The 15,316-nt window shown below is 37.8% G+C and overlaps 1 protein-coding gene across 5 annotated transcripts in view; it reads left to right on the top strand.

Moving 5' to 3' along the window:
- STAG1 (STAG1 cohesin complex component) overlaps positions 1 to 15,316 on the top strand; it is a 507,868-nt gene that overhangs the window by 206,832 nt on the left and 285,720 nt on the right. The window lies entirely within an intron of this gene.

Consider the following 15,316-nt stretch of genomic DNA (forward strand, 5'->3'; position numbering starts at 1 on the left):
GCTTAAGTATATCCTCTTGGACTGTGTTACCTTGGCTCTCATCATCTCCATTGAAGCCTGGAAGCTCTTCTTGATGACCACATTCCCTGCACTCTTACCAGGCTCACAAAGGAGAGTAATCACAGACCTTTGTAAGGATGGTAGATGTCATTCCTCCCTGCACTAATGCTCTCTGGGCTCTCTTGTGTAACATAGATGAGGAATGGCAGTATGAAATTCTCACATGGTAAGTCCAGTTCACCTCCCTAAATCATTACATTCTTTACTCCTTCCTTCCATATCAGTGCCAAGAAAGCTCTGACATCTCAACCTTTAAATCCAGCTTTTGGTGCACTGATTAGATAATAATGATCACCACTTTCAGCTACATGAACTAGTGTATTAAATCTGTTCTCTCTGCTAAGTGTAACCATGTCAATTAATTTGTCCAGATGTGGCATTATATTTTACCCTCTGTGGTCAAATAGTTCAGGAATCCACTCTACACGTTTCTCTAGTTTCTTCTGGGTATGTAAGCTGTTTCCTCTTGGGTCATAGGGTGTACCTGTCCCCCCTGGATCATGCTGAGTTTTGACTCTAGTTGTGAATCGAATGGCCAAAGGAGTTGGCTGTGGCGGGTCTTTAGGAAAATGAGCATAACCCTTCAAGAATTTTTCCATGTGAGATTATCAGAAGATTTTTAAGCCAAAGAGGGCTAGTGTTCTTAGACACTGGAAAGCAAGCTATTTCCACCTGTATAGAGAAGGCTCCTAATTACTAGGGGAGGGTTAGGGAGTAGGGAAGGGGTCAAAACTGTTAGTTTCATTTAAGACCAACTAGATGCTCCATTCGAATTTCAGAATCTTACTCTTTCCCCGTTAAGGTTTTAATTTTCAGATGAGAAACTGGAGACTGAATTTAGCTGATTTTTGTAATTCAGCAGTGTACACAATTAAATTTTTAGTTTGACTTTCAGCAATGTCAGCTCTCTGGTTCTCACAATGTGACTTAAGGTGAGAGTTAATGGACTTGAACCTTTCATTTTCTAAGTGCTCACTTGTCATCATTACTACCATAATGGGAGCTATCCTGTGCTGTACTAAGTCATTCAGTCATGTCAGACTTTGTGACTCTATGGACTGTAGCCCGCCAGGCTCCTCTTGTCTTTGGGTTTCTCCAGGCAAGAATACTGGAGTGGGCTGCCATGCCCTCCTCCAAGGGATCTTCCCGACCCAGATATTGAACTCAGGTCTCTTATGTCTCCTGCACTGGCAGGCGGATTCTTTACCATTAGCATCACTTGGGAAACCCAGTGGCAAGTATAGTAGCCAGTTAAGTTCCAAAGGCATGTGCTTGAGTTGACACTTCATCACGATGAAACACAGCTGAAAGGTTCACTGGTTTCCTGAAACTGCTGTCTGCCATATATTACTAGCATTCCATTTGCTTGGCCAGGATCTCAGCCCTGTGCTTAATCCCCAGGACATGACCAAACCAGTCCCCAAATCTCATCTTTACTGGTTTATCATTTGGAACCATTCCCAGGACTATTTCTGTACCTATCTGGATTCAGTTGGGAGTTGTAAACGACAGAGTTTGAATTGGTAAAATGTATTATACATAATTACTAAACTATGATAGAAGAGTAACTATAAAGATGTAAAGATAACACTAAGTCTTCTAGGGCTGAAGGAGATTTCTCGAGGAAAGACAGCCTTGGAAGAGAGGGTTCCCTAGGCAGGAGTTCAGACCTTATTGGAGAAAGTGGAGTTAGAGCCTATTAAATAATAGAGAAGTTTACTGGATTGCCTTAACCAGAGCTGGTTCACAGTTACTGGGCAGCAGAAAACAATACTGAGTTATAGCCGTGTTAAGCATGGTAGACAGTTGTACATGAAAGATGGGGGCACTGCTGCCAGCATGAGACCTGAAGCATGCCAGTGTCTGTGTCAGTAGGCTTGCATCACAAGGGTAATCACTAATCCCAGGCTGGGGTTTAAGGTTGCCAAAGGACTGCACACTCTTGTCATGAGCCTGGGATAAACACCACTGGATTTCCTTTTATATAATTGCTGCTATTGGACTATATGTTAAGAGCAAGAATAACTTGACTGACATATGAAAAGGAAGAGAGGCCCCTTTCCTCTTGCAGTGTTCTTCCAGAGCTATATGCGAATAAAGCTTAAATAGTGCTTACTGTGAAAGAGAAGTAATAGTGCTTACTGTGAGAGAAGTATCTGCTCATTAGTACAGAGCAGATAATTGAAGGGTAACTTTGGAGTTGAGGCATAGTAAACTGGTAAAGTAGTAAACTGGTAACTGATGAAGATTTCCTTAAATGTCTGGTGTTGGCAGCTCTTTGCTTTCTTAAGAGAGAGGCAGGTTGGATGCTCTCTGTGTAGAAGTGGAGTTTGTATAGGCTTTCTGATACAAGATTTTATCTCGACTTTACCCTTTTCCTCATGAATTCCATTTTTATATTTTTGTGTTGAGATTTGTTTCCCCATTCACCTTCCAGGATTTTAAATTTATTCTTTATAGTGATTATTCTTAAATTGGTCCAATGAATATTTAAATTTGATAGTCTTTTTTTTTTAACTTCCAGAAAGTCTTTTCATGCTTTAAATCTTCCATCTGTTGCATATATACCCAATTTTCTTTTTTCCTTCTTGATTGCTGAGTCTTTTAGGCATATTATTTTGCTTTGCCTTCTTAAGACTTGTTTTAATTTGGGTGGTCAAATCCAATTATTAGGATCCTTCCATTGCCAGAAATTCATGAATATTGTGTGTTGCCATGGCCTCCATTCCTGTGAATATCACACTAACCAATAGTTCCATTAACTGGATAGTGTTTTCCCAGCTTTAGGAGTTAGGAGGCAACTCACCTTACAGTAATAATCCCCTGTAGTTCCTCTGAGGCCAGGAATATAAAATCTTTACATTAAGAGAACTGATATTTAAAATATCACTTTAATGTATTTGTACCATTTTACTTACATATCACTATTATAGTACTTAACTTCAGACCTAGTTAGGTTATCATGTTAAACTGAAAAGTATACTTGTTGAAAGTGCTTTCTATTTCAAGAGCTGAATAATACAAAACAAAAGAAAAACAGAACAAGATTAGTGTCAAGTGTGAAAGTGGTTTATTTTTCTGAAAAATGACATTGAAATGACATTACAATAAGTGATTCCATTCCTAACTCAGGAATAAAATCTGCCCTGTCACATGATGGGTCACAGCATTTTTCTGAGTTTAAAAACAAATTTCTCTAAGCAATAATACAGTTGGGTAAAAGGACAGTGATAAGGTGATCAGACTGCCCGGAAACTGCAGTTAACACAAAAATCAACAAGAAAGAGCAGCCTTTAGAGAACTCTGAAAGAAGAATATTTTAGCTTATATCTGAGGTTAAAATAACAATCTAGTTTCATGGAATAATAAAAAACTCTTCTCAATCTACCTATGTCATATTTATTTTTTTACTTGCATTCAGAGGAAACATGTAAATGGTATTAGTAAAAGCAATGTTGAAAAAATATCTAAAATCTTTCTTTTAGGTTTACATTATGATGCTTAGAGGCAAATCTAAAACTCATTTTAAACTATGATATTGACTGTTCCACATTTTTTTCTGTTTCCTGTTCTTATCCATGACATGTGTATTTTTGCTTTAGTTTTTCTTTCTCAGTTTTTAAGCTATACTTCTAACTACTATAAATTTATTATACTGTCCTATATGTGTAGAATGTTAAAACGTATAGCAAATGTCATGATTTTTGTCACTTCTCTGTTATCTGTGTTTCAGGTGCTGGCTTATGGTTTTTTCTTTGAGGATCTCTAGCTTCTCAGAGATTATCATTTTAGTAAAGTCTTAGATTTAAACTTTTTGTAATGAATTGAGGTCAAGCCTGTCAGTGTCACAGTTTGAATTTTTGCATATCTTTTTCTGTGCTACTATAAATGCGTGTGTGTGATATCATCTAAGAGTAGAATCATATAGTTCTCTTTTCACTTAACATGTCACAAATAACTTTATATCGTTAGTGCTAACATATTGATATAGCTCATTTGTATAGTTATATTTTATTCTGTACACATATAATGTAATTTTGTGAAATGTTCTTTTATAAATATTTTAGATTGATATTTTTGTCCCAGTAAGCTGTACTTAACGTATCCAGGCAGGTGAGTATTTTTTCTATGTAGGAAGAAGAAATACATAAATATTTATAGACAAGAGGGCAGATTTTGGCAGACATGACTGGCCACTTACCAAATTTATTTTTCCTTTTTCATAGTGGATAAAGTTCCAGGAAGGTACTGGCCAAAACAGACTTCATGCTTCCCATTTATCTAGATGTGGCTAGTTTATACGTTCTTGCTAATGAAGTGTTAGACAAAGTATTATATACTACTTCCAAAGCTGAATTATAAAAATCTGCCATGCTTTTCTGTTTTTTTCTTCCATTAGCTGGCTTTGGACTTCTCATGATCAAGCTTGGAAGCCTCTTATAGAGGATGACCTTATATGACCTTATAAGGTGCTAGAGGATGATAGAGCCTCTGTCACCTTAGCTCCCAGAGAATGATTGTGTGACTTGTATTTTATATGTTCTTCTGTCTGAGAGATTGTGGGTGTGTTATTAGAAATGCTTTTTCTTGTAATCTTGGAGTAATATCTTGCTCTGCTCCTTAACTGAGGGCAACCAACATTTAAATGTAATGTGTGTTTCTTAAGGTGGAAGCTTAAATCATTGGTTTAGAACTTTCTTTTGTTATAAAGTATGTGAAGCTATAAATTTCCCTCTAAGGACTGTTTTAACTGCATTCTACAAATTTTGATATGTTGTACTTTCATTATCATTCAGTTCAAAATATTGCCTAATTACCAAAACATTTGGGATATTTCAGATAACATTTTTGTTGCTGATGTCTAATTTGAATCCATAATGTTCTGAGAATTTTCCCTGTGTTTTTTTATCCTTAAGAACTCATAGAGGCTTTCTTTTAGGTCTTTTGGTGGAATGTTCAGTGTGTAGCTGAAAGGAGTGTGTATTCTGTAATTGTTGGTATTGTGATTGTATGTTGATTAGATCATTAGATCATGCTTATTAGCAGTGCTATTCAAATCTTCTATATGTTTACTATTTTTTGTGTTTGCTTCTTCCCTCAGTTACCAATAGAGGTGTAGTAAAAATCTCGCCTATGGTTGTCTATTTGCATATTTTTCTTTGTAGTTCACATTTTGCTTTATGTATTTGGGGAGTCATTATTTGGTATATAAAAATTTGTAGTCATTTTATCTTCCTGATTATTTAACACTTTATTATTATAAGGTTTTTTAAAAAATCTTTGTAATATTCCTTGTCTTGATTTCTTTGTCTAATATAACAATCATAACAGCATTTTATAGTTAAAGTTTGCATGGTATACATTTACTCTCCATTTTACTGTAACCTATATGTGCTGTTATATTCCAGGTATGTCCTTGTAAATATTATGTGATTGATTTTTATTCAGTCTGAATTTTCTGTTTTTTCAGGAGTAGTCTTTATTAGTCTATTTGCTTGGTTTTGTTTTAGTTTTCTTTGTTAAGTTTTTATGTTGCTTTAATTTGAAGGTATCTTTTTGCCATATACAAAATTCTGGATAGGTAGTTTTTTTATTTTCTCCACCTTTATTGAGATATACTATATGTGTGTATTGTGGAGAGAGGAATACTAATTCATCCATGAGAGAGGAAGCAATCCTGCCATTTGCAACAACTTAGATGAACCTTGAGGCTTTTGTACTAGGTGAAGTACATCCAAGAAAGACAAACACTGTGTAACACTTATATGTAGAATATAAAAAAAAGAAGATACTGAAGTTATTTCCATATTTTGACCATTGTGAATGCAGTGAACATAAGAGTGTGGATATTTCAATAAAATCCTGATTTTATTTCCTTTATATATATACCCATAAGTGGGATTTCTGTATTATATGGTGGTTCTAGTTTTTAATTTTATGATGAACATCTGTACTGTTTCATGTAGTGGCTGTACTAGTTGACATTTGCACTAACATTGCACTCTCACCAATGCTTGTTATGTCTTATCTTTTTGATAATAGCCATTCCAAACTGGTGTGGCATTAATATCTCATTGTGGTTTTAATTTGCATTTTCTTGATGATTAAATGATGTTGAGTGTCTTTTCATGTATTTCCTAGCCATTTGTATGTCTTCTGTGTAAAACTATTCAAATTCTTTACCTGCTTTTAATTGGATTGTTTTCTATTAAAGTTAGTGATTTATTAATTTTATTTAATATAGAAATTCAGTTTTACATTGCATAGAAATGCAGCTGTTTTCCTTATGTTGGTTTGGTATCCTGTAACTTACTTGTTGCATCCTGCAACTTGTTGACTTGTTTTTTCATGGAGTCTTGAACATCTTCTATATGGAACATCATTATCTGCAAAAAAATTTTTTTATTGCTTCCTTTTCTATTTGGATACCTTTTATATATCTTTTAAAATACATTTTCTTTTTCTTGACTGCTTGCTCTGGCTAGGAGAGTTGAATAGGAATGATGATAAGAGTGTACTTTTAATCTTTTATTCTGTTCATGTGGTGTATCACATTTATTTTTCCATTTTGCACTATCCTTGCATCATTGGAACAAATCCTGATTAGTCAAGGTATATGATCCTTTTAATATATTGTTGAGTTTGATTTGCTAAAATTCATACAGGATTTTTGCATCTGTGATCAGGAATATTGGCATTTTCTTATGGTATATTTTTGTCTGGCTTTGGTATCAGAGTAATATTGGCCTCATAAAATTGTTTGGAAGCCCTCCACCATCTTCCTAGAATGTTTGTTATAAGTCACCAGTGAAGCCTTCTGGTCCTGGACTTTGTTGTGAGGTTTTTAATTACTGATTCAATCTCCTTGCTAGTAACTGGCTAGTTCAGATTTTCTATTTCATCATGAGATAGTCCTTCTAGGTTGTATGTTTCTAGGAATTACTCATTTTTTAAAATCAGGTTTAATTATTTATTTAAATATTTGGCCCCACCCTTGCAGCATGTGGGATCTTAGTTCACTGACCAGGGATTGAACCCACACCCCCTTTGTTGGAGGGCAGAATCTTAACCACTGTACCTCTGGGGAAGTCCTGAAATTTAGTAATTTTTTCCCTAGGTTCTCTAATTTGTTGGCCTATGATTGTTCACAGCAGTCTTTCATCATCCTTGCATTTTTGTGGAATCAACTGTAATACCTCTTTTATTTCTGAATTTGTTTATTTCAGCCTTTTTTTCTTGATGAATCTAGATAAAGATTTTGTCAGTTTTGTTTACTTTTTCAGAGAACCAGTTCTTGATTTCTGCTTGAATCTTTATTATTATATTTCTGTCTCTCCACTGATTTTGAGCTTAGTTCCTTTAAATTTCTTGAAGTATAAACTTAGGTTGTTAATTTGAGCTTTTTCTTGTCTCTCGAGATGGGTGTTTATCGGAGTGAACTTCCTTCTTAGAACTGCTTTTGCTGTATCCCATAAATTTTGGTCTGTTATATTTCCGTTTTCATTTTTCCCAAGAGAAAGAGAAAGCAATAGAGAGGAACTACAAAAGCAGCCTGAAAGCAATTAATAAGGTGGCAATCACACATACATATCAATAATTACTTTAAATGTGAATGCAGTAAGGTCTGTAATCAAAAGATACAGTAATAGATAACAAATTTCTATTTATACCAATAAAACTGTATCTCTTTAATGTATTATGTATTGAATTCTTCACTATAATCCTTATATTCTTCAGTTTCAAAATTTGTTTGGTTCCTTTGTTTTTTGTTTCTTTGTTGAACTCATTTTGTGCTTGTATTTTTTTTTTTTCCTGATACATTAGTTTTTTATCTGTGTTCTCTTATAGCTCTCTGACCATCTGCAGGGTGATTATTTTGAATCTCCTTGTCAGGCAAAGATCTCCTGGATCGGCCAGTTATTGTAGGCTTACTATGTTCTTTGGTAGAGATATATTTCCCTAATTCTTCATAATCCCAGTTGCTTTGTTTTCATGTCTGTTCATTTGAAGAAGCAGTTAACCTCTTCCAGAATTTATAGACTGAATTTGATAAGGGTCAGCCTTTCACCTGTGAGTGAGGGTACACTGGCACATGCTGTGACCCTGGGTAAGTGATGCAGGGTGACAGTGTGGGGAACATGTGGTAGTTTGGATCCCTGTGGGCATGATGTGTATTTAGCTCAGGCCACTGGACTACACGCCATTGACAACTGTGTGGTTCTTGCTCAGCGCTGAGAGGAACCTTGTAGTAGTTCTAAGCAGGGCCTTCACTAGGGATTTATCAGCTAGGGACCAAGGCAGGCTGTTGTAGAGGCCAGTTGCAGGCATACATACAGTGATGAGGGCCACTGCAGGCAACAAGGATTGGTGCTAACTATGGCCCCATTGGCTAAACTGGAGTTCCTGGCCATCAGTGTCATCTCCTGTGGTTGCACACACTCTGCTCACATGTGCACACTGCTTTGAAGGCTGGCAGAGGTCATTGGGCTGGGTTGTGCAGTGCACAGCTTGGAGTGGCTAAGTATAGGTGGACTTGTTGGTACTGGCCAGTGACAGGAGGCAGGGCCTTATCTGGGCCCACAAGAAGCTATGGGGTGCCTTCGTTGTAGGTGCTCGCACTGGTGGCTGCATATCCCTCCCATCCCTTCTGTGCATGCTCACTGCAGGGGAGGCCAGTGATGGATGTCAGTCTGGTAGTGCACAGTTGGAGGGACAATCCCTGAGCATGAACACAGTGGTCTGGTTCAGTGTAGGGAGGTGGTGTTAGGCTGGTATTTTGCATTTGTGCAGCTGCAGCAGCCCCAGTTGGCTGTAGGTGTGGCTGTCTGGCTCCTTGGTGGGTAGATTCAGGGGGCTGGCATCTTAAACTCTCACAGCTGTAGAGAGCTATAACATATTATAATCTTTCCTCCCCTCCTCCATTGTGTATGTGTGTGTATTTCTTTATTTTATATATTTATAAAATATAAAATATCCTTATTTATAAAATAGCCACTGTAGTGGCTACAGTGTAGGTTTGGTATTGGCGGGAAAAGGGTACAGAGAGACTCAGGCAGTTGGCATCAATGAACACAACCACAAATACCTGTGGGGGGAAAGCTGGCAAGGTCTGTAGGGGTCTACAGTAACTATGGTGGCCTTTGGCTTTCTCGTTGGTGAAATTTGCTGAGTTTGTCTGAAGAGCCGTTCTGTGAACTGTGATACCTCTGACTGCTTCTCTGTTAATAATATTACTTCTGTTTTTATTCCTTGTTCATAGCTGGGTCAATAACATCTCAGGTTGCTGGGCTTGGTGGAATGAAACCAAAGCAGAACCTCTGTACCATGCTAAGGAAGCTGGTCAAGTCACCTCACACTCCTTTTCTTGGCAAGAAGAGTTCTTTTTAGCTGTGGAAGATTTCTTCTTAGCACTGAAGGGTGCCAGTTTGGGGGATGGGATGATGCAGGCAAAATTAAGTTAACCTTCATTTTCTTCTAATGTGAATGTTCTCAGTTTTGTTGTTCTTAAAACTTCGTAAGTGGACTATAGGGATCTCCTGGATCTTTTTTTGTTCTTGGATAGCTGTTCAGTCATTGGTTGGTTTGTTTTTTAAAAAAAGATTTAGTTATTTATATATGGCTGTACTAGATCTTCCTTGCTGCTTGAGGACTTTGTCTTGCAGCAGGCAGGGGCTACTTTTCATTGGAGTGTGTGTGCTTCTCATTGTGGTAGCTTTTCTTGTTGTAGAGCATGGGTTCTGTACTGCAGCATATGGGCTTAGTTGCTCCGCAGCATATGGAATCTTTGTTCCTCTGCCTGGGATGGAATCCATGTCCCCTGCTTTGGCAGGAGAATTCTTAACCACTAGATCACTAGGGAAGCTCCAGACATTGATTTTTATGGGATGATGGAAAAGCTGGGTTTTATTCCAACCAATAGGCAATTTTTCTTTCTTTCTTTAAATATATCATTCCATTATTCACTGGCTTTTATTATTTTCTATGAGAAGTGTGCCATATATCTTATCCTTTTATCTCATGTATGTACCCTATGGGTTTTTTTCCCTCTTCATTAAATGTTCCCAGCTATTTAGTTTTGATGTACCTTATGAAATTTTTATTTTATTCTCCTCTTCACCTATCAGCCAAGGCCCTGTAAATTCTGACAAGTTGTATCTTCCATGTGCTTGTGTCCATACTTGGTAATGTCTCTAACAGTTATCAGTCTGCCAGTCTAAGAAAGGCTTATCTTTTTGGAGTTAACTGTTTAGATTCTTAGGATGAGATGATTGTATGGCATCATCAACTCAATGGACATGAATAAGCTCTTGGAGATAGTGAAGAATAGGGAAGCCTGGTGTGCTGCATTCCATGGGGTTGCAAAGATGCAGACACAACTGAACAACTACCACCACCATTGTATTTTCTTTATACTTTAAAAACAAAATCTACCAGATGCTAATGTGTTGAGAGAGAGTTGTTATATACACCAGCTTTTAATAAATGGTCTTCCTCTTAAACATAGAAGGAAATATGATTGCTCCTCAGATCACTAAAGAAGAGAAATGTTCAGTCAGAATGGGTTAAAATAAAATGGCTGATGAGATCTAGAATTGGTCATGTGTGGAGCACTGAATATCAATATCATATGTTGCTGGAGGAAGTATAATTTAATATACCTGTTTTGGAAAATAGTATGACATCGTGTACTAAACCTCAATGTACATGTATTGTTAATAAGTCTGCTACTAGGTATGTATACAGCAGAAAAAATGTTTATGTGAGGATATGTGTATAGTTGTGTTCATAATAATTTTATTTGCAATAGCCCTAAAATGGAAACAACACTCATGTACATCAGTAGTAAATTGGGTTATAAGATAAAGTATGTTAAGTCAATGAAACACTGTCCAGCAGTACAAACAAGGAATTACTAATAACACATAGTAACATGACCAAATCTCACTGATAAAACACTGAAATAAATCAAACACCAAAAATAATAATATTTACATGAATTTCAAAAGCATATCTATTGTTAAGGAATAATAATTAAGTTATTTGCTTGCTGAATGGTTACTAACTAGAAGGGAACATGAGGCAGCCTGTTTGAGTTCTGGAAGTGTTTTTTATATATGCATTTTGGTTATGGTTATACAGGTGTATGTATATGTAAACTTTCTTCAAGGAATACCTTAAGATTTCTGCATTAATTATACATAGTTGTAGTTAAGTACAGAAATTTAAAACTTTTAAAAAAGTAATTTTTATCTATTTCTTGTGCTTCCCCTTCACCCCCAGCAAAACTCTCAATAGTTATGCCTGGTAGTATGCTAAGTGGAATTACATTAAATTTATCTAACAATTTGGAAAGACTTTCTTCATGCAGCATGAAGCTTATTTAATATGGAACTTATTTAAGTCATTTTCTATAACCTAAAGGTGTTTTTATAATGATCTTCATTAAAATTTATATAGTCCTTCAATTTGTTTTTAGATGATTTTAGTTGTGAGCAGCATTCTCAATCCATTTATATTTCATAATATTCCTAATGTTCAAATTTGATTTTGTACTTTTATCTTTTGTCAGTTGTCAAATTTTTTATTAATCTTTAAATCGCATTAGTAGAGACTCAGTAGAAAAGGAGAATTGTACTTATTGATATTTTACTAATTTTGCATAAACTAAAATCTTTATGTGTTAAATGCTTAGGGACGCATCCTTGCCCCATTCTTCTTAGAGCTGAAAAGTGGTAAAGTTTCCACAAGAAATATGTTTTGGCCTTTGTCTTTATGTTGTTTACCAACATATCCCATAACCCCAGTTTTTCTAGACATATTTTTATTACGCATTCAGTTCAATTCAGTCTCTAGGTCGTGTCCGACTCTTTGTGACCCCATGAATCGCAGCATGCCACGCCTCCCTGTCCATCACCAACTCCCGGAGTTCACTCAAGCTCACGTCCATCAAGTTGCTGATGCCATCCAGCCATCTCATCCTCTGTTTTCCCCTTTTCTTCCTGCCCCCAATCCCTCCCAGATTCAGAGTCTTTTCCAATGAGTCAACTCTTCCCATGAGGTGGCCAAAGTATTGGAGTTTCAGCTTTAGCATCATTCCTTCCAAAGAACACCCAGGGCTGATCTCCTTCAGAATGGACTGGTTGGATCTCCTTGCAGTCCAAGGGACTCTCAAGAGTCTTCTCCAACACCACAGTTCAAAAGCATCAGTTCTTTGGTGCTCAGCTTTCTTCACAGTCCAACTCTCACATCCATAAATGACCACTGGAAAAACCATAGCCTTGACTAGCCGGACCTTTGTTGGCAAAGTAATGTCTCTGCTTTTCAATATGCTATCTAGGTTGGTCATAATTTTCCTTCCAAGGAGTAAGTGTCTTTTAATTTCATGGCTGCAGTCACCATCTGCAGTGATTTTGGAGCCCAAATAAATAAAGTCTGACACTGTTTCTACTGTTTCCCCGTCTATTTGCCATGAAGTGATGGGACCAGATGCCATGATCTTCGTTTTCTGAATGTTGAGCTTTAAGCCAACTTTTTCACTCTCCACTTTCACTTTCATCAAGAGGCTTTTGAGTTCCTCTTCACTTTCTGCCATAAGGGTGGTGTCATCTGCATATCTGAGGTTATTGATATTTCTCCCAGCAATCTTGATTCCAGCTTGTGCTTCTTTCAGCCCAGCATTTCTCATGATGTACTCTCTGCATATAAGTTAAATAAGCAAGGTGACAATATACAGCATGACGTACTCCTTTTCCTCTTTGGAACCAGTCTGTTGTTCCATGTCCAGTTCTAACTGTTGCTTCCTGACCTGCATACAAATTTCTCAAGAGGCAGGTCAGGTGGTCTGGTATTCCCATCTCTTTCAGAATTTTCCACAGTATATTGTGATCCACACAGTCAAAGGCTTTGGCATAGTCAATAAAGCAGAAATAGATGTTTTCCTGGAACGCTCTTGCTTTTTTGATGATCTACCGGAAGTTGGCAATTTGATCTCTGGTTCCTCTGCCTTTTTTTAAAACCAGCTTGAACATCTGGAAGTTCATGGTTCACGTATCACTTAAGCCTGGCTTGGAGAATTTTGAGCATTACTTTACTAGCATGTGAGATGAGTGCAATTGTGCAGTAGTTTGAGTATTCTTTGGCTTTGCCTTTCTTTGGGATTGGAATGAAAACTGACCTTTTCCAGTCTTGTGGTGACTGCAAAGTTTTCCAAATTTGCTGGCATATTGAGTGCAGCACTTTCACAGCATCGTCTTTCAGGATTTGAAATAGCTCAACTGGAATTCCATCACCTCCACTAGCTTTGTTCATAGTGATGCTTCCTAAGGCTCACTTGACTTCACATTCCAGGATGTCTGGCTCTAGGTGAGTGATCATACCATCGTGATTATCTGGGTCGTGAAGATCTTTTTTGTACAGTTCTTCTGTGTATTCTTGCTACCTGTTCTTAATATCTTCTGCTTCTGTTAAGCCCATTCCATTTCTGTCCTTTATTGAGCCCATCTTTGCATGAAATGTTCCCTTGGTAGCTCTAATTTTCTTGAAGAGATCTCTAGTCTTTCCCATTCTGTTGTTTTCCTCTATTTCTTTACATTGAGTGCTGAAGAAGGCTTTCTTATCTCTTCTTGCTAGTCTTTGGAACTCTGCATTCAGATGCGTATATCTTTCCTTTTCTCCTTTGCTTTTCGCTTCTCTTCTTTTCGCAGCTATTTGTAAGGCCTCCCTAGACAGCCATTTTGCTTTTTTGCATTTCTTTTCATGGGGATGGTCTTGATCCCTGTCTCCTGTACAGTGTCACAAACCTCCGTCCATAGTTCATCAGGCCGTCTGTCTATCAGATCTAGTCCCTTAAATCTGTTTCTCACTTCCACTGTATAATCATAAGGGATTTGATTTAGGTCATACCTGAATGGTCTAGTGGTTTTTCCTACTTTCTTCAATTTGAGTCTGAATTTGGCAATAAGGAGCTCATGGTCTGAGCCACAGTCAGCTCCTGGTCTTGTTTTTGCTGACTGTATAGAGCTTCCGTATCTTTGGCTGCAAAGAATATAATCAGTTTGATTTTGGTGTTGACCATCTGGTGATGTCCACGTGTAGGGTCTTCTCTTGTGTCATTGGAAGACGGTGTTTGCTATGACCAATGCGTTCTCTTGGCAAAACTCTATCAGCCTTTGCCCTGTTTCATTCCGTATTCCAACGCCAAATTTGCCTGTTACTCCAGGTGTTTCTTGACTTCCTACCTCTGCATTCCAGTCCCTATAATGAAAAGGACATCTTTTTTGGGTGTTAGTTCTAAAAGGTCTTGTAGGTCTTCATAGAACCATTCAACTCAGCTTCTTCAGCGTTACTGGTTGGGGCATAGACTTGGATTACTGTGATATTGAATGGTTTGCCTTGGAAACGAACACAGATCATTCTGTCATTTTTGAGATTGCATTTCGGACTCTTTTGTTAACCATGATGGCTACTCCATTTCTTCTGATGGATTCCTGCCTGCAGTAGTAGATACAATGGTCATCTGAGTTAAATTCACCATTCCAGTCCATTTTAGTTTGCTGATTCCTAGAATTTTGACATTCACTCTTGCCATCTCCTGTTTGACCACTTCCAATTTGCCTTGATTCAGGGACCTGACATTCCAGATTCCTATGCGATATTGCTCTTTACCGCATCGGACCTAGCTTGTATCACCAGTCACATCCACAGCTGGGTATTCTTTTTGCTTTGGCTCCATCCCTTCATTCTTTCTGGAGTTATTTCTCCACTGATCTGCAGTAGCATATTGGGCACCTACCGACCTGGGAAGTTCCTCTTTCAGTATCCTATCATTTTGCCTTTTCATACTGTTCATGGGGTTCTCAAGGCAAGAATACTGAAGTGGTTTGCCATTCCCTTCTCCAGTGAACCATATTCTGTCAGACCTGTCCACCATGACCCACCGGTCCTGGGTGGCCCCACAGGGCATGGCTTAGTCTGTGGTTCTAGTGTGATTTGATTGACTAGTTTTCTGTGAGTATGGTTTCAGTGTGTCTGCCCTCTGATGCCCTCTTGCAACACCTACCGTCTTACTTGGGTTTCTCTTACCTTGGACGTGGGGTATCTCTTCACCACTGCTTCAGCAAAGCGCAGCTGCTGCTCCTTACCTTGGACGAGGGGTATATCCTCTTCAGTGCCTCTCCTGACCTTGAACATGGAGTAGCTCCTCTAGGCCTTCCTGCACCAGTGCAGCCATTGCTCCTTGGGCGTGGGGTAGCTCCTC

Source organism: Bubalus kerabau, chromosome 2 (genome assembly GCF_029407905.1).
Source record: "Bubalus kerabau isolate K-KA32 ecotype Philippines breed swamp buffalo chromosome 2, PCC_UOA_SB_1v2, whole genome shotgun sequence".
NCBI classification, from domain to species: domain Eukaryota; kingdom Metazoa; phylum Chordata; class Mammalia; order Artiodactyla; family Bovidae; genus Bubalus; species Bubalus kerabau.